Raw genomic sequence first — 24236 nt, 5'->3', positions numbered from 1 at the left:
TGCCATGCCATCAATTGTTACCACTGTGCCCACATCAATTGTTACCACTGTGCGAACATCAATTGTCACCACTGTGCCCTTTAATTGTTGCCACTTTGCCCTTTAATTGTTGCCACTGTGCCCTTTAATTGTTGCCACTGTGCCCATTCATGGCGCTGTGCCAATTGTCCCCATTGTCCCCACTGTGCCCTTCGACACCGCTGTGCCCCTCCCCCCCCCCCCCCGCCCGGCACTTACCTTTACTGGAGTCAGCCATCCACGTCCTCGACCCTCGCCTCGATGTCTTCTCCCGCCCTCGATGACATGTAGAGAAAAAGGCTTAATTACACCTTCCCACAGAAGTAATTATTAATTGCAAAATCAGATTCTCTGTAAACGAATGGATCAGTAATGGATATAATCTATACCAGAACCTACCCCCTAATGTTAAGAACATCATCGAGACTAAGATTGGTAAGTGTACCCGACAAAGGGATTTCTCTCCCAGTAATTTGATCGAAATCCCTATGAACCTTTGGGAATTCCTCTCTCTTCGGAAAAATGATAACAGTAAAGGTATATCTTTCTTCTACGATGTGTTATCCTCCCAATTTTTTACCAAAAACACAAACATGCTGAAATGGGAAAGAGATCTGGACCAGATTTTCCCCCCCGACTCAGTGAATTAAAGCATTTCAAAGTAAGTAAGTCATCCTCTTGCATTGAACACTGGGATAATGCCCAAAAAATAATTAATAGATGGTACTTAACACTATACAGGTTATCCAAAATGTATCCAACAGCATCCGACATCTGTTGGAAATGTAACGAGCAAAAGGGATAACCACCTGCACACGCTTTGGAGTTGCAAAACTCTAAAACGTTTTTGGAACTCTATCTCATCCTTTATCGCTAATTTTACTGGTAACCTTGCCAAACGTACTCCTACCAATGCATTATTAGGTATAGATCTAGACAAATACCCCACTATGTACAGGACTATTGTGTTACATATTTTGATAGCCACAAGAATTACAGTGGCCTCTCTATGGAAATCCGCAGACGCCCCAAACCTACCAATGGTCATCACCAGAGTAAAGACCCAAGCTCAATTAGAACTTTTGTTAGCCTACAAGAATGATTCTATAATCCCCTATCGTAGAAAATGGAAAATGTGGTTAAGCCACCCGAAAGCTTCCAAATATTTAAGAGATTCCTTACTTTAATAATCTTCCTATAGTTTGAAGAATAACAGTATAAAATACTGACTCTTTAGTGTAGATAATTGCTAACGGCAGCCTTTATTTCAGTTTTCTCCCTCCCCCCCCCTCCTTTATTTGTATTTACTCTAGCTGTATAGATGTACCATTGATCATCTTGGTGACCTCCCAGTCCTACAGTTTGTACCCAATTGGGGTAGGCTGGCCTAGGCCACCGAGTACCGTATTCTTTTTCTATTAAATGTTTGCCTGTACAATGTGATCATATTACTTGCGTTGTATATTGAATGCAACTACATCAATTGTATATTGATAAACCCAATAAAAATGTATTGTTAAAAAAAAAAGCATATTCATGTGTTAGTATGGCCCAGTCAAAGGCCAGACTTAAATCCAATTGAGAATCTGTGGCAAGACTTGAAAATTGCTGTTCAAAGACGCTCTCCATCCAATCAGACAGAGCTTGATCTATTTTAGATAAAAAGAAGGGGCAAAAAATGTCACTCTCTAGATGTGCAAAGCTGGTAGAGACATCCCCAAAAAGAAGCTGTAATTGCAGTTACAAAGTGCATGTTCCTACAGCAAATAGCCTTGTATTAACTTTGGGACAATAAAGTGAAACTTGCATGGTGGTTGTAAGTTACTGCAAATTTCACTTTACCTAGCCTTATTAAATATGTATTGGAGATACTTTGGATCTTTGTATAAATTGCTAGATTTATGTGTTTCATTATTTGAATTGTTATTGTGGTTATTATACAGGATAATAGTGTTATATTCATGTTTTGTTTTGCCATATTGTCATTGAGTCCAGCATCTCCATGGTAATGTAAAGTGTGTGATCCTTTATACTACGCGGGGGATAGAGCTGCTGCTGACTATATTCATCGTACAGCATAGAACAATGAGGCCCATGGGGGATATTTCATTCTGCAGCTGAACATGATTGGTCCAGAAAGAAGAAGCGTAGAACCAGTAAACAAGCCAGCTGCTTTTGTAAAAGTATTAAATAATTGATATTTACATAAATATGTAAATAAGAAACACTAGAGTCGAAGATAGATAAAATAAATAAATTATAGTGGGAACATTTTCTTGCACATTTCCTATAGTCAAGGTGTAGTTAGCTCTTTTCTGCTCTCCTTTCCTTCCTATGGGCTACAAAATGCATTCTCTGGGAATTCTTTTTCATGCATTAAATGTTAGAATGTGTGTACAGAAAAAAGCAAATATTAAGCATTTATTTACAAATAAACTTTGGCAAAATTAAAATATTCTTTAACTGCTTGCGCACGACTATATATGTCGACAGCAAGGCACGGACAGGCAGAAGGACGTATATATACAACACCTTTAAGGCCTAGTACACACGAGAGGATTTATCCGCGGATCCGGTCCACCGGACCGTATCCGCGGATAAATCCTCTCGAGAATTTCCACGGATTTGGATCCGATGGAGTGTACTCACCATCGGATCGAAATCCGCGCCAAAATCCCCTCGCGATGACGTGTCGCGCCGTCGCCGCGATGATGACGCGGCGGCGTGCGCGACGCTGTCATAAAAGGAATTCCACGCATGCGTCTAATCATTACGACGCATGCGGGGGATCCCTTCGGACGGATCGATCCGGTGAGTCTGTACAGACCACCGGATCGATCCGCGGGAGCCAATTCAAGCGGATAGATTTGTAGACATGTCTACAAATTTTTATCTGCTGGAATTGGGAAATTTCCGCGGATAAATATCCGCAGGAATGTACACACCATAGAATCTATCCGCTGAAACCGATCCGCTGAGATTTTTCAGCGGATGGATTCTATCGTGTGTACGGGGCCTTAGAAGCCGGCATTGTGGCCGCGCACGTGCCCGCCGGGAGCTCTGTGACTCTGTAATCGGAAAACGGTGATCACTGTAGCCCATCCCCCCTACAGTTAGAACACATCCCTAGGCACACTTAACCCCTTAAGCGCCACCTAGTGGTTAACCCCTTCACTGCCAGTGTCATTTTCACAGTAATCAATGCATTTTTATAGCACTGATCGCTGTAAAAATGACAATGGTCCCAAAAATGTGTCAAAAGTGTTCGATATAATGTCGCAGTCACGATAAAAATCTCTGATCGTCGCCATTACTAGCAACAAATAAATATTAATAAAAATGCCATAGAACTATCCCCTATTTTGTAGACGCTATAACTTTTGCGCAAACGGATCAATAAACACTATGGCCCGGATTCACAAAGGAGATACAACGGCGTATCTCCAGATACGCCGTCGTATCTCTGAGTTGTGCCGTCGTATCTATGCGCCTGATTCTTTGAATCAGTTACGCTGATTTACGCTTAGAAATATGTAAATCAGCTAGATACGTGAATTCACGAACATACGCCCGGCCGACGCAGTACAGATATGCCGTTTACGTTAGGCTTTTCCCGGCGTAAAGTTACCCTTGCTATATGAGGCGTATATGTGGCGTACCAATGTTAAGTATGGCCGTCATTCCCGCGTCAAAATTTGTAAATTTTACGTTGTTTGCGTAAGTCGTCCGTGAATGGGGCTGGACGTAATTTACGTTCACGTCGAAACCAATACGTCCTTGCGGCGTATTTGGAGCAATGCACACTGGGATATGTCCATGGACGGCGCATGCGCCGTTCGTGAAAAACGTCAATCACGTCGGGTCACATAACATTAACATAAAACACGCCCCCCTGTCCCATATTTAAATTAGGCGGGCTTACGCCGGCCTATTTACGCTACGCCGCCGCAACTTACGGAGCACGTGCTTTGAGAATACAGCACTTGCCCGTCTAAGTTGCGGAGGCGTAACGTAAATAGGATACGTTACGCCCGCAAAGATACGCGGCTGTACGTGAATCCGGCTATTATTGTGTATCGTTCTAAACTGAGGAAAAACATATTTTTTATATATATTTTTGGGGGATATTTATTATAGCAAAAAGTAAAAAATATAGAATTTTTTTCAAAATTGTTGCTCTATTTTTGTTTATAGCGCAAAAAATAAAAACCGCAGAGCTGATCAAATACCACCAAAAGAAAGCTCTATTTGTGGGAAAAAAAGGACGTCAATTTTGTTTGGGAGCCACTATGCACGACCGCGCAATTGTCAGTTAAAGCGACGCAGTGCCGAATTGCAAAAAGTCGCCCGGTCATTGACCAGCAAAATGGTCAAGGGGCTTAAGTGGTTAAGGGTCATTTCACACAGGCTTTTCCGTGACTACGCTTTGCTTGATCCGCTGATTCCTGCTGAGCAGGCGGATGACAGGTCCATCTTCGCTCACTGTGCAGAGACAGACTTGTAAGGCCCCGTACACACGAGAGGATCCATCCGCTGGAATTGATCCGCGGACCGGCTCCAGCGGGTAGATCCCCTGGTGTGTACAATCCAGCGGATCTGTTTCCGCGGATTTTTATCCCATGGGATGGATTTCAAGCGGATAAAAATTTGAAGACATGCTTTAAAATCTATCCGCTTGAATCCATCCCAACGGATTGATCCGCTGGTCTGTACAGACTCACCGGATCAATCCGTCCGAATGGATCCCCCGCATGCGTCGTAATGATTCGACGCATGCGTGGAATTCCTTATATGACAGCGTCGCGCACGTCGCCGCGTCATCATCGCGGCGACGGCGCGACACGTCATCGCGATGGGATTTCGGCGCGGATTTCGATCCGATGGTGAGTACCGTGGACCGTATCCGCGGTGGACCGTATCCGCGGATAAATCCTCTCGTGTGTACTAGGCCTCAGAGCCCTGCTGTTCTCTATGGAGATCGGATAAAAACGGACCGCCTGTCCGTTTTCATCCAATCCTATGCCATCCGTCTGGATTTCATGGACAGGATTGGATCGGATCGGCGGATGTCAGCGGACATGTCCGATGCTCCATAGGGCTAAATGGAGCATCCGCTCATGTCCGCCTAAAAGACAGGCAGACATGATCAGAAAGCCGTGTAAAAGGGCCCTAAGCCTCATTCAAACAGGCCATAAAGGAGCTAGCCACCAGGCAGGGCTGCTGATAAGGGGGTAGCACCAGTTCTTCTGTGTGGGGCCCAGGCTCTATATGTTCAACGAAGGGTCGAAACAGCTTTATGGCAGTTCACTAGACCTGCAGGCAGTGGCGGCTGGTGCTTAAAATCTTTTAGGGGGGCGCAAACAAACTGAAAAATTCTGAAAAAAAAAACATACATTTCAGCCTCACTGTGCCCATCAAACACAGCCACTGTGCCATCAAACGCAGCCACTGTGCTATCAAACGCAGCCACTGTGCCATCAAACGCAGCCACTGTGCTATCAAACGCAGCCACTGACCCAGTCTTAAAAACTCAGGTCCACTTTAATAATATTCAAAATGCCACCCTTGACTTCAAGGTGACACCACCACACAATATTGGCCACGACAAAAAGAAAATAATTATTATAGATTTTAATGGGAGGGTGGGGAGCACCACGGCTGTGCCTTCTGAGGTGAACAAGCCCCCTTCACGAAACACCCTTTTTATAGGCATGCATGCTTAGGAGTTCCTAGAAAGTTCTGAGGTAAGGTTCATATGGCCTAACTCTGGTCTGCCATGTGACCTTACCTCAAATCAGCCCACCCTAGCCCAGCTCCCTGCATGCCTGTATAAACCAGGGCAAGACTCACATGGCCTAATCCCTCCCTATAGGCCATGTGACCACACCTCAGGTCACTAAATTTAAAGCGGAGTTCCACCCTAAAAATGAACTTTCTATTAAAAGCTTGCCTTTAATGTAAAAAAATTAAATAAAAATAAATGATTTACTCACTTCTATCTGGCTGTTACTAGGCAGATTTCGTAATCTGCCTAGTTCCTGGTCCTAGGTGGTTCAACTTCCTGTCCTAAGACACCATTGTCTCCTGGGAAATGATGACACTCGTTTCCCAGGAGTCTCTGGGCATTACTATGCCTACAAATCGCCCAGCATGCACCTCTCCCTGAAAACCAGGAAGAAAAGGGAACTGGGCTTCACATGCCCACACATATGATGGATACGGCCACAACATGAGCTGGAGGATATAAGGCAAGTGTTTGCAATAATTTCTGGAACGATTGGGGAGCTATTAATATGTTTTAGGGACTTTTTAATGTGATTAATTTTAGCTTGCAAAAAAAAAAATGCCCGGAACCCCGCTTTAAACAAGGCCCCGGTGTGCCTCAGGCAGACAAGGGGGAGCCTTGAAACTGTCTCCTGTCGTAATCTCATGAGGAAATGGGGGTTCCTAGAAACCTCTTCCCCTTTCCTTTCATTCTCCAAAAATAACCCATACATTACTTAATGGCCCTGGAATCTATTTTTCATGAAGTCATTTCTTATTGTGTTTTTGGGCCTCCATGTAATGTCTTCGGTGAGCTTCCAAACATCTCTCACTTCCATTTGTTTGGAACGAGCCCTGCATGTTAGTTGCTGTCATGTGAGGTCTATGCACACTACAAATCCCATTGGGCCAGATTCTCATAGAATCGGCGTTGGCGTAGTGTAAGCCATTTACACTACGCCGCCGCAAATTACTGGAGCAAGTGCCATATTCTCCAAGCACTAGCTCCGTAATTTGCGGCGGCGTAGTGTAAATGGCCCGGCGTAAGGCCGCGTAATTCAATGGGGGCGGCTTGTATTTAAATTAAGGGCGCCCCGCGCCGATCGAACTGCGTATGCGCCGGGTGGAAAAATAGCCCAGTGCGCATGCTCCAGCTCACGACGGAAAACGTCAATGACGCTGACGTGAGCGTCATTGACGTAAAGGACGACTTAGGAAAACGACGTAAACGACGGAAAAAGACGACGCCATACTTAACATGGCATACGACGGACCTACGTAAACTTACCCCTCATATAGCAGGGGCAAGTTTACGCTTAAGTAAACGTCGTAAATTCACTGCGTCGTCTGCGCGTACGTTCGGGAATCTCGTGTAAATAGCTCATTTGCATAGACGACGGGGAAAACGACGAGGCGACACCTAGCGGTGGGAAAAAATGCATTTAAGATCTGACAGCGTAAGAGCCTTACGCCTGTCAGATCTAAGGGATATCTATACGTAACTGATTCTAAGAATCAGTCGCATAGATACGACGGCCCCGATTAGGACTTCCGACGGCGCAAATGGCGTTGCGCCGTCGTAAGCCCTTTGAGAATCTGGGCCATAGTCCTTAGTCACTAGTGCATCCTGGGAGCGAGCAAGAGATGGTGGTTATGTTCCTACATACAGTGGGACCATGGAGAATGAATGTAGCCGGCCCCCTCTAACAGGAAGTCGGATCACAGCAGCCACAAAAATGGCAGTAGAGGAGGAGCAGAAGGTACTTTTTTGAGTCAAGAATACACACTTGAAATTATTTTTTTTAAAACACTGTTTATTGTCACTTTAGGCTTCACTGGTCGTAAAATGAAGGAAAAGGTTCCCATGCCAACACAAGAAAAAGTGAGATAATTATACACTAAAAATAGTGTTACTTCAGCTCAAAGAATCACATCTCTGGCTGGTAAATTCCTAGAAATCCTTGGGATTGTGGTACTATTTTCATGTCTGCAGTTGACAGAAAGCTATATAGTGGAATACAGTGCTTGTCAAATATTTGTAACAAGCTGACCTTATTGGGCATATAGGGGACGCAATAATAGAGCAGGATCTGTGTCCTGCTAAGATGACAATTTTCAAGCTGAACTCAATGCAAAGATGTAAACAGACAGATGTTTACTAGACATGTGCACACTAATATAATTTGTATTTATTTTCATTAACCACGTAACCACTTCATTACTGGGCACTTAAACCCCCTTCGTGCCCAGACCAATTTTCAGCTTTCAGCCCTGACACATTTTGAATGACAATTGCGCGGTCATACAATGCTGTACCCAAATTATATTTTTTTCAATTTTTTCCCACAAAGAGAGCTTTCTTTTGGTGGTATTTGATAATTTCTGCGATTTTTTGCGCTATAAACATAAAAAGACAGAACATTTTGAAAAAAAAAACACAATATTGTTTACTTTTTGTTATAATAATATCCAATTTAAAAAAAATAAATACAAATTTCCCTCAGTTTAGGCCGATACGTATTCTTCTACATATTTTTGTTAAAAAAAATCGCAATAAGCGTATATTGATTGGTTTGCGCAAAAGTTATAGCGCCTACAAAATAGGGGATAGATTTATGTATTTTTTTTTTTTTTACTATTAATGGCGGCGATCTGCGTTTTTTTTTTGTCAGGCCTGCGAAATTGCGGCGGACGTATCGGACACTTTTGACACAATTTTGGAAGCATTCACATTTATACAGCGATCAGTGCTATAAAAATGCACTAATTACTGTATAAATGTGACTGGCAGTGAAGGGGTTAACCACTAGGGGGTGAGGAAGGGGTTAAATGTGTATCCTGGGTGTGATCTAACTGTGTGGGGGGAGGGGACTGACTGGGGGAGGTGACCGATGCTGTGTCCCTATGTATAAGGGACACAGATCGGTCTCCTCTCTCCCTGACAGGACGTGGAGCTCTGTGTTTACACACAGAGCTCCACGTCCCTGCTGTCACCGCCGATCGCGGGTACCTGGTGGACATCGAGGCCGCCAGGCACACGCATTGGCTCCCAAGCGATGCGCCGTGCACGTTGTTTCCCCGCTGCGCGCCCCTAGCGGCGCGCACGGGGAATGACAACAACAGGACGTCCAAAGACGTCCACTTGGCACTTGAGAGCCGCGCTGTGGACGTCTTTCATCCATAGCGCGGATCCCATGTGGTTAAGGACCGCCTAACACCGATATACATCGACAGAATGGCATGGCTGGGCACAGGCACGTACCTGTACGTCGCCTTTAAGAGCCCAGCTGTGGGTCACGCGTGTGACCCAGTCCGAAGCTTTGTGACCGTGCCCACAGAACCCAATCCCCGCCGGTGTCCTGCGATCGGGTCACAGGAGCTGAAGAACAGGGAGAGGTGTGTGTAAACACACCTTCCCCGTTCTTCTCTGTGGCAGTGGCACTGATCGTCTGTTCCCTGAAATAGGGTCGACGATCAGTGACGTCACGCCTACAGCCACGCCCCCCTATAGTAAGAATCACTCCCTTAGGGCACACTTAACCCCTTAGCGCCACCTAGTGGTTAACCCCTTCACTGCCATTGTCATTTTCACAGTAACAGTGCATTTTTATAGCACTTTTCGCTGTGAAAATGACAATCCCAAAAATGGGTCAAAAGTGTCCTATGTGTCCGCCATAATGTCGCAGTCAAGAAAAAAAAGCTAGTAAAAAATAAATAATAAAAATGCCATAAAACTATTTTGTAAATGCTATAACTTTTGCGCAAACCAATTAATAAACGCTTATTGCGATTTTTTTTTTACCAAAAATAAATAGAAGAATACGTATCGGACTAAACTGATGAAAAAAGAAAATTATATATTTTTTTGGGGATATTTATTATAGCAAAAAGTAAAAAATATTGTTTTTTTTTTCGCTCTATTTTTGTTAAAAACTGCAGAGGTGATAAAATACCACCAAAAGAAAGCTCTATTTGTGGGGAAAAAATATACACAGATACTGTCTGCGATCCCAAAATGCCAAATGTGAACAGAATCTAAAGAAAATTGAGTGTGGAAAGATGTTTAGTTATATTTCTTCCTCAGTCAAATTTTGGCAAACTCTTTGATCAATCTTTCTCTTTCGTCCACATCCAGGGAGATTAGCTACAGTGCCATGGGCTGTAACCTTCTTGACAATGTTGTGCACAGTGGACACAGGAACATTAGGATCTCTGGTGATGGACTTGTAATCTTGATATTGTCCATGTTTTTTCACTATATTTGTTCTCCAATCCTTAGGCCTTGTACACATGACCGAGGAACTCGACGGGCGAAACACATCGTTTTGCTCGTCGAGTTCCTTGTGAGGTTGTCGAGGAACTCGGGGAGCCAATTTTCTCCATTCCCGTCGAGGAAAGAGAGAACATGCTCTCTTTTTGGCTCGACAGTTTCCTCGTCGAAAAATGTAAGTTTCTTGCTGGTTTTTGCCGAGAAACTCGGTCGTGTGTACGAGGCCTCAGAAATTCTCTGCTGCTCTTTCTCTTCTCCATGCTCTGTGGCACATAGAGACGCACAATAGAAAGGTTGAGTAAATGTTTCACCATTTTAACTGGTTGCTGGTGTGATTTCTATATTGACAGCACCTCTTAATTGATAAAGGTGAGTTTAATTACAAATTACAGGAGCAACACAAACATGGAATGTAATTATTTATATTTTTGGAGTTTTACATGGGATGTGTCAGATTTGGCTTTTTGTTTCTCCACTTTTTTGTGTCAAACCAATACAAACAAAATACAGTAAAACCTTGGATTGCGAGCATACTTTGTGCACAAGGCTGAAAAGTGCGAATCGTCTCTCACCAAACTTTTACTAACACAAAATCAGCAAAAGCAGCCCAAAGGGTGGCGCCATCCAAATGGAACTTCCCCTTTATAGTGCCGTCGTACGTGTTGGACGTCACCGCGCTTTGGTCGAGCGTTTTTGACTGAACGTGTGTATGCAAGGCAGGCTTGAGAGGAATCACGTTGGGAAAAACATCGGGTTTTGGCATGTCAGGAAAACCGGTCATGTGTACGCGGCATCAGAGCTGGTGGAGGACAGATGCCCCAGTTGTCCCATTGTTAGTAATAAGTTGACAGTCACCGCTTTCAGCAGGGAGAACTGAGTGATCGGCGGTGTTAAATCACTCAGTTCCCAGCCTTAGAGCCGACAGATGCAGCGCCGGATCAATTCTGCATCCACTTAGGAAAGAAAAAAAATCTAAAACTTCTCTTCTAAGGGTTAGCATAGCCAGGAGGACTTGTAATATAGTTTATGCCATGTAGCCATGCAGGACCTGGTGAGGTTGAAAGATGGTAACAAGTCCCCTAGCTGGTAAGGAGGATCAGTAACCCAGTCTACTCATGTTCCACGATTCTATAGGAGGCCCCTTTGCACGAGACTGGGGTTTTCCATTCTCCTGTCGCTAGGAGGCCCGCTTACATCCCCTAACACAGTGGTTCTCAACCTGGGGGTCGGGACCCCCTCGGGGGTCAAATGATGATTTGACAGGGGTCACCAAATCCTGGGCTGTTCCTGGCTCTCCCAGCATTTTTGCGGCCGCCCAGCAGGGCTGTCCCTGGAGCCCGCAGCCGCCCACTCGGCCTCTTCGCATCCACCCATTCAGTTCACGGCTTGGTTGGGGGGCGGAGACTAGAGGTCGGCTAACTGGTGAGGAATGTGAAGTGGGAGGGGCTGGAGGAGACCCTATCTCCTGATTTCCACATAGGTGTCACTGCTACGAGACACCATAAAGTCGGAGACACAGTGAAGCCGGAGACACAGTGAGTAACACTACCTGTGATTAGAGTTGCCATTAAAAGGCCCCACTACAGTTCTCAGATCAGCAGATGACCTTGATCAAGAGCACCTAAGTTGGCTGTTTAGAACTCCCCCCAAGCATTTCCACTGATCCCAACTCTCCACCAGCACTGCCACTCATCCCATCCCCCCCCCACCCCCCACCAAGGAGTAAGAGAAGGAATAAAAATGGAGAATACATGGAAGGGAGAGGAAAAAGGGGGAGAAACAAAGAAAAAGGGGGAGAAAGAACAAGAAAGATGGCAAGAGAGAGGGATGATGGGGGGGAAGAGAAATTAGGATAGAGAGAGATAAAGGGGAAAGAAAGGAGAACAAAGAGAGAGTGGTACATCCTAAAATGTACCATAAGGGGGTTCAATACTGTATGAGTTTAAAGGACTCAGGGAGCGCAAATTACTTGTCTTGCCCTGGGTGCCGACAACCAACGCTACGAAAATAATTTTACTGTTAGGGGTCCCCACAACTTGGGAAATTTTATCAAGGGGTCACGGCACTAGAAGGTTGAGAACCACTGCTCTAACACAACATTTTGTGACATTGTCTAAAAAAGTTTAACATTGGATTTAAATAGAAGGAACCCTAATAACTGATTTTCCATTTCTAAATAGCCTTCTGTCTATCTTTGAAGTATAGATACAAACCTACTGTGTCTAATGGTAAATCCAGCTTTGGCTGCAAGTCAGACTTGGGGCATAATGTTTTCTAATGTAAGGTCGGTTATGACATGACTGCAGTCTCTGCATCATCCCCAAACAAGCCTGGGACCTGATTGCCTTGCCTAAGGATAAAAGTCCAACCTTCACCTTTATCTGTTCTTTGTCAGCAGTGCTATTTTGCAACGTGATGATCCTCTGGGTTATTTCTTAGGCTGTCAGTTGCAAGGACAGCAAGTAAAAAGGGTTCCTGCTCTTCCATTAGGCCAGAATTATATTTATTATTGCCCGACACTGAGCAGTACTATTGATGTATAAAATGGAGTAAGCCATTGCTGCCATTTCATTTCATTACAATTTACTGTGCTCTTGTCATTTCATGAGTTTTGGCATTAGGTTTTTGGTCTTTGCATTTTTCTCTTTCCATAAAACAACCAATTCATAGTCTAACATTTTCGTTTTTATCTACCAAATGAGTAAACATAAATACGTAATCTATGTTATTTTGTATACTGTTATCAATCATTATTTTGGAGCATGCAAATAAACAGACTATTATCTTCCCATCTGCAGGAGAAGTCTTTCTCGCTGACATTTTGTAGTTATCACCAGTTGTGATAATAAAGAAGGTAGAGCAGTGAATGACAAATTAAAACCTCTTAGTTGATGGGTTTTATTGCTGTGGGCATGCTAGTGTGCCAGATTAATCCATGGCACCTCCGGTCTCTGCTGATGCACCTGACATTCCCAGTGAGAAGACTGCCAAGGGGCACCCCATTCCAAGAATACAGGGCACACTAGACTGTCAGAATGATAAATGTGGAGGTGTTTCCACTGCGGAAATATGCTCTCAGTTCAGCGACTGGGCGTCTTTTTCCTAGGCACCAAAGGTATCTTTCACTAGAGAGCAAGGATTTTGCTAGACATAGACATTCTCTTTTAACCTCTTCAGTGATGCTTTGCACGATTGTGCTGTGGAGGGATTCTTAGAAGCATGAAGCCTTATAATAGGTAAAGTTGTCCGTTCAGCACCATGGACAGGGCTAACCACTTTACAGCTGACTGAGGCACATGTAGCTCTGATACAAAATACATGGGAATAAATAAGAGCTAACATAAGCTATAAGTAACTCCTTGCAGATATTTCAGGCTATAAATGCAAGTATTAAATGTAGCAAGCAGATCCAGACCAGTTAAAGGGTTTTTTAAATGTTTTTTTCAGTAAAAAATTTGTACACAATTTTTTTTTTATATATTGCAGATTACTAGTCTTTAGATATGGTGGCTGTATTACTTTACTTTTTTCGGGTTCCTTTTGTATTCTCCAGATTATTTCGTTCAAGTACCAAGTATTCTTTTTGCACTTTTTAAATAAATAAAACAATGGTATATTTAACACATTAAAGCGGTTGTGAAGGCTTGATTTTTTTTTTCTAAAAGAAAAAAAAATATTGGGCCAGATCCACAAAGAGCCGCCGTAACTTAAATATTCTGATTTAAGTTACACTGCCGCAAAATTTCTACCTAAGTGCCCGATCCACAAAGCACTTACCTAGAAATTTTCGGCTGTGTAACTTAAATCCGTCCGGCGCAAGGCGTTCCTATTTTCATGGGGCGAGTCCCATTTAAATTAGGCGCGCTCCTGCGCCGGACGTACTGCGCATGCTCACGACGTCATTTTCCCGACGTGCATAGCGCGGTTTTACGTTAAGCCGAGTTTTGTGAATGCGGCGAAAAAAAAAAAAGATACGGCGGAAAAAAATAACAGCGTCGCGGGTAAGAAGGGTCTACTTTTACAAGGTGTAAACAGTTTACACTTTGTAAAAGCAGCCCTAATTTTACACATGCAACTTAATACTTACGGAGAAAAAACGAAGCGTAAAAGCTTCGTGGATCTCCGTAAGTGAGATTTGCATACCCGAAGCGGCATTTCGACTCGAAATGCCCCCAGCGGCGGATGCGGTACTGCATCCTTAGATCCGGCAGTGTAAGTCCCTTACACATGTCGGATCTTCTGCCTATCTTTTGGAAACTGATTCTGTGGATTAGTTCCAAAGATAGAAACAGGGATACGACGGCGTATCAGTAGATACGCCGGCGTATCCCTTTTGAGGATCTGGCCCATTATACTTATCTGCTCTGTGCAATGGTTTTGCACAGACCGCTTCAAACGTCCTCTTTTGGTGTCTCCCATCGGCACTGTCTGCTCCTCCTCTTCTGTGTCTGCCGATATAGCAAACTGCTTGCTGTGGGGGGTAGACATGTGGCTCACTCCTGAGATGGGCTGTGTGCATCCATAGACACACAGCGTGGCTTGGACCCACCTTACAGGATTTGATTGATGACAGCAGGAGCCAATGGCTCCTGCTGCTGCCTCTGAGTCCTGTGATGAGAGGAACTGAGTCCTGTGAGGAGAGGAGCTACAGATGGATAGAGAGTTGGATTGAGATAGGACTCAAGTAAGTATTTAGGGGGTGCGGGTCAGTGCCAGAGGGGGCCCAATACTTATTTATTTTTTTTCAATAATTATAACATTTGTTTTAATATTTAAAAATAATAAAGTGCGTAAATGTCAGGATATGGAGACATTAAGCCTGACTTAAAGAGGTGGTTCACCCTAAAAAACAAGTTTCTAGCATGCCATTCAGCATACTAGCGCGAGCTACAGTATGCCTTTATTTTTTTTTTGGGCGCCGTACTCACAGTTTAATTGCGTAGTTAAGTTTCAGACTCCCCGCGGGGAATGGGCGTTCCTATGCAGAGGGAACGTGATTGACGGCCGGCTATGGCGCGTCACGCTTCCCGAAAATAGCCGGAGTAGGACTCGGCTCTTCCCGGCGCTATACGGCGCCTGCGCACAGACATCGGAGCTGACTGCGCAGGCGCCGTGAAGAGCCAAGTCCTATTTCGGCTATTTTCGGGAAGCTTAACGCGCCATAGCCGGCCGTCAATCACGTTCCCTCTGCATAGGAACGCCCATTCCCCGCGGGGAGTCTGAAACGTAACTATGCGATTAAACTGTGAGTACGGCGCACAAAAAAAAAATAAAGGCATACTGTAGCTCGCGCTAGTATGCTGGATGGCATGCTAGAATTTTTTTTTTTTTAGGCTGAACCCCCCGCTTTAAGAGGCAAAGAAAGGGATGAGGGCTTCTGGCAGATGTTTAATTTCAACTTCTCGTGTAATTTTACTATTTCAGATGTTGTTTTAACATTACTGTGTTGTGGAATTGATTGCCTTGTTTATGAGGGACAAGTGAGTAGGACAGGGGAAAAGGTCAAAAATGGTTGGAAAGTGCCAGGCAACAACCCTGACCCCATCATGTGGGAGTGAAGTTAATGACCAGCATTGCTTTATCGCAGTGAGAAACAAGAGAGAAGCCTCCCCGCTTGACCCTGATTGGTATTAGGGAATCAGAGGATGGGGAAGAGGGGAGAGAAAGGAGATATGGCAGGGGGAGACAAGTGGCATCTGGCCAGGACACTGGGCACCAAGTTAAGCTGGGATAGCCAGCTAAAGTGATATAGTGAGAAAGAAAGAGCAGGGAGTGTTCTAAACACCTAAAGATAAATACGTTTTGAATTGATGTTCTTCAACCTTTTCACCAAAACTGAACTGAACCTATACTGCCTCAAAACAAGCCACTGATTATGGGATATGATAACCTTGTATAAATGATCTATATAAGAAAATGAAAGTGAAGGTCCGTCCGCCCACCGCTGCAAAAATGAAAAGCCAGCAGCTACAAATACTGCAGCGGCTGAATTTTAATAATAGGACACTAAGCTGTCCTGGAGTCCAGCGACGTCAGCGCCACAGCTGATGTTTCCATCATCTGTCGGGTGCTGCCGCTGCCATTGCCAGAAATGGAACCCAGTAGTGAAGCATTATGGCTTCATGCCGGGTCCCTACTGCGCATGCATGAGGCTCCCGCTGTGCTCTCCTGCTGGCCCGGTGGCCCGGGGAGGTGGAGGGAGCTGAGCTGATGTAATGTGCCACGGCCGTGGCTTTTGGAAGTGGGGACCTGTCAAAGACCCCCCCCCCCCCCAGAAGGTGCCAAATGTGGCTCCGGAGGGGGGAGGAGACAAATGAGTGGAATTTTCACTTTTGGGTGGAACTCCACTTTAAGTACAAAGATTAAGGTTGGGTCAAAAACACAAAGACACATGCTGCTGCTTAATAATAAAAGGGGTTTATCCTCTGCATACAGAAAGGATTCTTTACTGCAAGAACTTTGAGAATGTAATAAGTCTTGCCCAAGAACTGGTTCTGGCTTAAGGTGGCCTAACAATGACTGCAATTTGACCAGCCCAGAAGTGAAAAGCCAATTTTGATAAGTGTGTGGCTGCCCTTGCTTGAAAGAAGACTTCTGTAGAAGGGACATGTTGGAAAATTTCAGTTGGTGGCTACAGCCAATTAGAGGGTGCTGCTGTGATAATGCATTGCCCCAAGATGAGGTATTTATCCCCCTCCGTGAATGTGTGAATGGAGGAGTTTGGCTGAATGAAAAAAAAAGACTTATGCACACGATCGGAAATTCCGACAACAGATGCTCGATGTGAGCTTTTTGTTGGAAATTCCGACCGTGTGTAGGTTCCATCGGACATTTGAAATTCCGATCATCTGTATGCAATTTCGACGCACAAAGGGGGTAATCCACAAAAGGGATACGCCGGCGTATCTACTGATACGTCGTCGTATCCCTGTTTCTATCTTTGGAACTGATCCACAGAATCAGTTTCCAAGAGATAGACAGAAGATCCAACATGTGTAATTGAATTACACTGTCGGATCTTAAGGATGCAATTCTAGGCCGGCCGCTAGGTGGCGAGGCCATTGCGGCCAGCCTAGAATATGCAAATGAACACTTACGGCGATCCACGAACGTTCCGACGGGCCCGTCGCGCTAATTCTACGTCGTTTACGTCGAGTTACGCCGTGTAAAAATAGGGCTGAGTCCTATTTGACTAAGCCCTATTAGGTATGGCCGTCGTTCCCGCGTCGAAAATTCAAACTCTACGTCGTTTGCGTAAGACGTCCGTGAATGGCGCTGGACGCCATTTACGTTACCGTCTAAGCAAATGACGTCGGAGCGACGTCTGTTAGCGCAATGCACGTCGGGTAAGTTACCCAACGGAGCATGCGCAGTACGTCCGGCGCGGGAGCGCGCCTAATTTAAATGGGACTCGCCCATTTGAATTGGCCCGCCTTGCACCGGACGGATTTAAGTTACACCGCCGCAAATTTCCAGGTAAGTGCTTTGTGGATCGGCACCTAACTTGGCAACTTACGTTGCGCTGGCTGGCTGTGGATCTGGCCCATAAATCCTACACATGCTCGGAATCAATTTGACGCATGCTCAGAATCATTGAACTTAATTTTCCTCGGCTCATCTTAGTGTTGTACGTCTTGACGTTCGAAATTTCCGACAACATTTGTGTGACCATGTGTATGCAAGACAAGTTTGAGCCGAAATTCAGTCGGAAAAAAAATCCACGGTTTTGTTGTTGTGTACGCGGCATAAAAGTGTATGGCCAGCTTTATTCAGTAGACTCAGAAAAGGTCTGTGTCTCTCTAAATGCAGAAAATACTAATATCTGTAATAAGGCTGCTAAATGCTGAACCAGGTAGTATATAATTGCCTTTGGGAATTAGTAATTTTTTTTGGGCTGCTAGAACAAATAATTGTATTTTTTTTTTTATTGAACATGGATGGAGATTTTTTTCCAGGCAATATATGTAACTACGTAACAAGCTCCTAATCCATAGCGGAAAAGGTATAAATGTCTACATCATTTGCCACACAAGGAATCTTTCTTCAATTAAGGGAAGTTGCTATCACAGCTTTTCCAGAGAAATTAAAAGTGAGAAATTGAGATGTTGCATGACATGTGCAACGAGTGGAAAATAAAAGTGCACCATGCGGCAAATTATCACTCTTTACAACATATAGAAGGAATGTACAATTCTGTTGCATTTACTATATACTGTAATAATTGCATTCTGAAAATATTATGGGCCAGATTCAGAAAGAATATACGTCGGCGTATCTCCAGATACGTTGCTGTAATTTCAAAGGTGTGCCGTCGCATCTTTACGCCGATTCACAAAGCGAGATACGCCCAAAAACATGGCTTCAGCCGTCCGACGTAACTTGCCTACGCCGGCGTATCATGGGCGCATAGTTACGCTGGAGGCATTCGGCGTTCCCATTATAAATATGCAAATGACCTAGATACGCCAATTCACGAACGTACTTGCGCCCGGCGTAATAATATACGCTGTTTACGTAAGGCGTACGACCGGCATAACTGTACCCCTCATAAAGCAGGGGTAACTCATGTTAAGTTATGGACGTCGGAAACGTCGGAACAGCGTCGTATTTTACGTCGCTTGCGTAAGTCGTACGTGAATGGGGATGGGTGTAGGTTAAGTTCACGTCGACAAAGCATTGAGCCGACGTAACTTAGGGAGAAAATTTGACGTGATACTGAGCATGCGCGTGCATGCACCGTTCGTTAGGCGCGTCATTTACGTGGGGTCACAATTCATTTCCATACAACACGCCCCCTACCAGCCTACTTTGAATTAGATGGGATTACGTTGGCCAATTTACGCTACGCCGCCGCAACTTACGGAGCAAGTGCTTTGTGAATACTGCACTTGCCTGTCTAAGTTGCGGCGGCGTAGCGTAAATAGGATACGCTACACCCGCACAAAGATGCGCCCAGATACGTGAATCTGGCCCCAAGTGTTTATAAAGGGAGATTTCTAGAAAAACTGCATTTTCTGAGTTTGATCACGGCTCCTGGTTCTGGTGAAATCTGACACTTGGTGTTGATTTACTAGACCTACTTCCCGAAAGTCCTGTCCCAGGATTTTAGAAAAATCCTCAAGTCCATGGATCTGGGCTTTAATCTGTCACAGCTAACCGTTTGCTGAAACGCTCATTCCTGCCAGGCTTGCCAACTGCCAGTAAATTTACCGACAGTTTGTAAAACATTTTTTTTTTTTTTTTACAACTGCCAGTAAATATCAGGAGCTGATAATGTCATGCTCTGTGGACTTTTTAAAACAGGGTTCCAACCACACTGAGCAATTTTTAAAAGGATGTCCTTTCATGATGCGCTATAATCTTACAACTAAGTTCACTTACTATTTTCAAATCCGCTGCCGCTCCGCAGAGTTTTTGTGTAAAGAGACTTTTTAAAATTCATTCTCGAAGGTTCTCAGTTTGCTTGTGGGCATTGTGAAGCCCACAAGCAATTACTTCCTGGAAGTCGACGAAGAGGAGTGATCATGGACCGCGCGTCCCGCCCCATTCTCGCGCATGCGCATTGTAACAGCAGCACCGTCAAGCACTCGGGTTGCCATCGCAACGGGCGGTGGCGGCGGAAGTGCACGCTATTGTGATGGCAACGAAGAACCGTGTAAAAAGCCGCAACTTTAGTAAAGAATACTAAAGGGAGAGCAGAATAAAAGTTCACCTTTTTTTTATTATCTATGTCAGCCTGCATCTTAATAAAATAAATAAAAAATAATCTTTACTGAATCGCGTCACTTCCGGTCTCGAAGTCCTGCGATTCTAGCCCTTGGGGAACCGCTCGGCATCCTGGGAAATGATGACACACATTTCCCAGCAGCATTAGCGTGCTGAGGAGCCGAGGGAGATGACGGCATAAACCGAGGTGATTCTGAAGGCAGATTTCGTGGGACCACATAGCAACAGGCATTTCCAGTTTTTTTTTGCACATTAATGCAAAAAAAATTTTTGGATGGAAACTCTGCTTTAAGTGTAAATCAAGCAAATTACTTTGTTATAGGTACTGTCAGTGTTTCCATATCATGTTTATGCTGTTTATATTCACTGCGTTCGTTTTCAATAGGAGTTCTGTAGTTTCTCAGGTTGCCAGGAAAAAATGTGCTCTGCCAGTAAATGTTCCATGTTTTGTCAGTAAAAAATGCTGCCGGAGGTTGGCAACCCTGATTCCTGCACCCAGCTTCACTTCAGCTTCTTTGTTGCTCCTTAGGTCAAGATGATCTGCTGCCCAATATGACGTTTTTACATAGAGAGGCAATGACGCAGGATGCAGTCTGTGGACAACTAAGTAACCCTTCCTTGGCTGAAACCTGCAGCCTAGGAAGCAAGGAGTGGGTGCCTGCCTGTCATATGTTCCCTTTCACACAATCAATCTAAGGACACTGTGTTGTATCACGGTTACATGATCGTTTATGTTTTTTTTTTTTTTTTTTCGAGATGTGCAAAGAGAGATCACACAAACAATTGCAGGTAAAATCAAACAGATAATAACAGATACAGATAACAAATATAATAATTAGAAAAATGTAACAAGAAACTTAGCTATAGATGCCTTTTGCCAAGGAGTACCACCCATTTTATGGCTTGGCAAATTATCAAACCAGACATGTGCTTCTAGCAGCCCTGGTGACAGGCTAACTTATTTCAGTTTTGGCTGTGGTATATATTTATTATACCAGTCATAGCCCTTGGAAAAGTAGAAGTACCTTGAAAAGAGGATAGCACAATCACGAAACGTACGTCGAGGCGCACTGGTCACGCAAATACCTACGTACTTCCGGTCACGCTGGTCCTCTCTTCCTGAGAGGTGGAACGCACGCCGACTGCAAGCTTCCTGTAGCGTGGGACCGTCTCTCCACACATCATTCAACGCAGACCAGCCTCAGTGCCGGGTTAAGGCACTTTTCAAGTAAGGGGCCATTTGGCGTTGCCTGTCTTATATTGTTTTAAATAAAGCGTTATTATTCTATGGCGATTTCTCTTTTGATTTACTGCATGTGGTGTTAAATATGATGACATCGAGACATCTGGAGCTTCGTCTGGAATCTATGATATAACCCATGCCTATTTGACCTCTTTTTAGTTAACCACTTAAGGACCGGACCAATATGCTGCTAAATGACCCAAGGGGTTTTTACAATTCGGCACTGCGTCGCTTTAACAGACAATTGCGCGGTCGTGCGACGTGACTCCCAAACAAAATTGGCGTCTTTTTTTCCCCACAAATAGAGCTTTCTTTTGGTGGTATTTGATCACCTCTGCGGTTTTTATTTTTTGCGCTATAAACAAAAATAGAGCAAAAATTTTGAAAAAAATGCAATATTTTTTACTTTTTGCTATAAATATCCCCCAAAAACATATATAAAAAAAGTTTTTTTCCTCAGTTTAGGCCGATACGTATTCTTCTACCTATTTTTGGTAAAAAAATCTCAATAAGCGTTTATCGATCGGTTTGCCCACAATTTATAGTGTTTACAAAATAGGGGATAGTTTTATTATTTTTTTTTTTTTTTTACTACTAATGGTGGCGATCAGCGATTTTTTTCGTGACTGCGACATTATGGCGGACACTTCGGACAATTTTGACACATTTTTGGGACCATTGTCATTTTCACAGCAAAAAATGCATTTAAATTGCATTGTTTATTGTGAAAATGACAGTTGCAGTTTGGGAGTTAACCACAGGGGGCGCTGTAGGAGTTATGTGTCACCTAGTGTGTGTTTACAACTGTAGGGGGGTGTGGCTGTAGGAGTGACGTCATCGATCGAGTCTCCCTATAAAAGGGATCACTCGATCGATGCAGTGCCACAGTGAAGCACGGGGAAGGGGCGGCTATAAACGAATTGCCGCGCCGTCGTCCCGGATCGCTCCTGAAGCCACGGGGACCGCCGCAAGTACCGGGGGGGGGGTCCCGATCGGACCCCTGACCGACGTCTAGGCAGGCACGTACAGGTACGTGGATGTGCCTGTCCGTGCCATTCTGCCGACGTAAATGTACATGCGGCAGTCCGGAAGTGGTTAAAGAGGTCAACATCTTTTGGTAAGGTGCCATCCATGAGCACTTCTTTTGCGGTGATTATTTCTTCCTTTTTCCTTCTTGTGGTGGAGGTGGAAGTCTGCACAGATTAAGCCCCCATTCACACCTAGGCGTTTTGTCGCCTGTAGTGTGACGTCGCAGCAGCCCCGAGACGCTGGAGGGATGAAAACACATTGCCCTCTATGGATATGGTTCACATCTCCACGCCGAACGCCGTACGCCTGAAAAAAAGTCCTGGACCTTTTTTTCAGGCGGCTTTTCGGCGTTCGGCATAGGAGATGTGAACCATATCCATAGAGGGGGTGAGGCTGCATTCACAATCGCGGCGTTTTGTCGCCACAAATCGCGGTACAAAACGCCGCAATTTGTCGCCGCAATTCGCGGGACAAAACGCCGCGATTTTGTATGCCTAGGTGTGAATGCAGACTAGGTGGAAACATCTTGCAAGCATATTCACCGTTTGGATTTTCTTATTGCACATTATTGGCTAATGTTATCTCCCTGAAGGGAGTTTGCACTTTGATGGACACTATTATTCTAATTTATTTTATTAGTTCCTTAATATTAATATTATTTCGCTACTCACTAATTTAATTGTGCTTTTACTCACCATGTATGATTAAGTAATATTGCTGATTATTCACTATTGATTTGCTGATTAATTATTTATTCAGATGATCATTATTCCTAGCGCGTCCGCTTTCTTCACATATTCACGTTGTTACATATTATTGTAATTTTTGGGACAGCAGCTTAGGATATTTATTTATTTATTTAATTTTCTATAAATTTTTGGCACGAGATTCTACCTCCCACATTCCCGAAGGGGGTTGGACAGTTGGTCAGTTCATGATGACATTCCTGTAGCATTAGGTCAGTCAAGGAAAACCATCCCTATACCAGGCTTGGGATGCATTTTTATGGAGTAGCGAGCCATATAAAATAAAATAGAATCTTCTCCATCACACTATAATATTTCTCCAGGTGAGTAGAGCCTGGCTGAGCATTCACAGTAAACCAGGGAAATAAGATCCATTGGCTGCCAGATCTGGTATAAAGAGGGAGAGTGGTGATTGATTTAGGGGGGGACAGCTTTACCTGTAGTGGGTACAAGGTATGGACTAACCAACCACCAATGTCAAAAAGTACCAGTGACCCTTCTACCTCCACAGTTCATCCCCCTCACTCACCTCCACAGAACATAAGTGCCCCCTCTCTTCCCCAGAGTACCAGTGCCCGCTCCCTCTGCAGAGCACCAGTGCCCTCCCCCTTCCTCCCCACCTTCTTCTCCAGAACTTCAATTCCCCCTCTATTCCACAGAGTACTCCCCTGATGAAGTCATGTGACATGACGCCACGCGTAGGGACAGGAAGTACTAGACCTCACACACTCTGAAGGGAGAGATATGAGCTTGCTGCTCGTTTTGTTTGGATATTTCTGACATTTTAAATGTGAGTTTTTTATATGTTTTTATATTAAATACTTTTTGAAGCGGAGCTGTACTATGTGCCTTCTTCTCTCTTTGCCCATCTATACTTGCTGAGCATTTTAAGTGCCAGTATCCGTGGACGTTTAGGTGGAGGCCAAAGAGAGAGGATCAGCATACAATCAAGATCACAGACTGGGTCGCACGAAATCGCCGTTCGTAGGAGATAGGCCCACTGCTCACGGCCTCCATGTGAGTGCATGTGCATGTGATTGATCGTTTTTTAGATCCTTGCTTCCAGTATTTTTATCTTCCTCTTTTTCTTGTTTCTTCCAATATGGTCTTTTAATGTGGAGACTACATCTAGCCCTCATCCTGCTGGATCTTTGAGTACACCCTGAGTGGTATCCAGGCTATCCGTGCTATGGCCTTGAGGTGAGCATTCCATACCACTAGAGGTGTGCGCACCGAAGCTTGCTCTTCTCTGAAATATTGGATTTCCTGGTTTCTCATCACTTATCACTCACAGCTATCGAGGACTGCACCTTTAAATATATGCTTTTTGGATGCGAGACTTTTATTTGCACTTGATTTCACTGGATTTTTACCCTTTATTATGTGTTGGGATCACTCACCATTTGGTCCTTAGTACCAATCCTGGACATTTATTTTGATA

Source organism: Rana temporaria, chromosome 7 (genome assembly GCF_905171775.1).
Source record: "Rana temporaria chromosome 7, aRanTem1.1, whole genome shotgun sequence".
NCBI classification, from domain to species: Eukaryota; Metazoa; Chordata; class Amphibia; order Anura; family Ranidae; genus Rana; species Rana temporaria.
The sequence above is the reverse complement of the archived record's forward strand: the minus strand, read 5'-3'. Positions refer to the sequence as shown.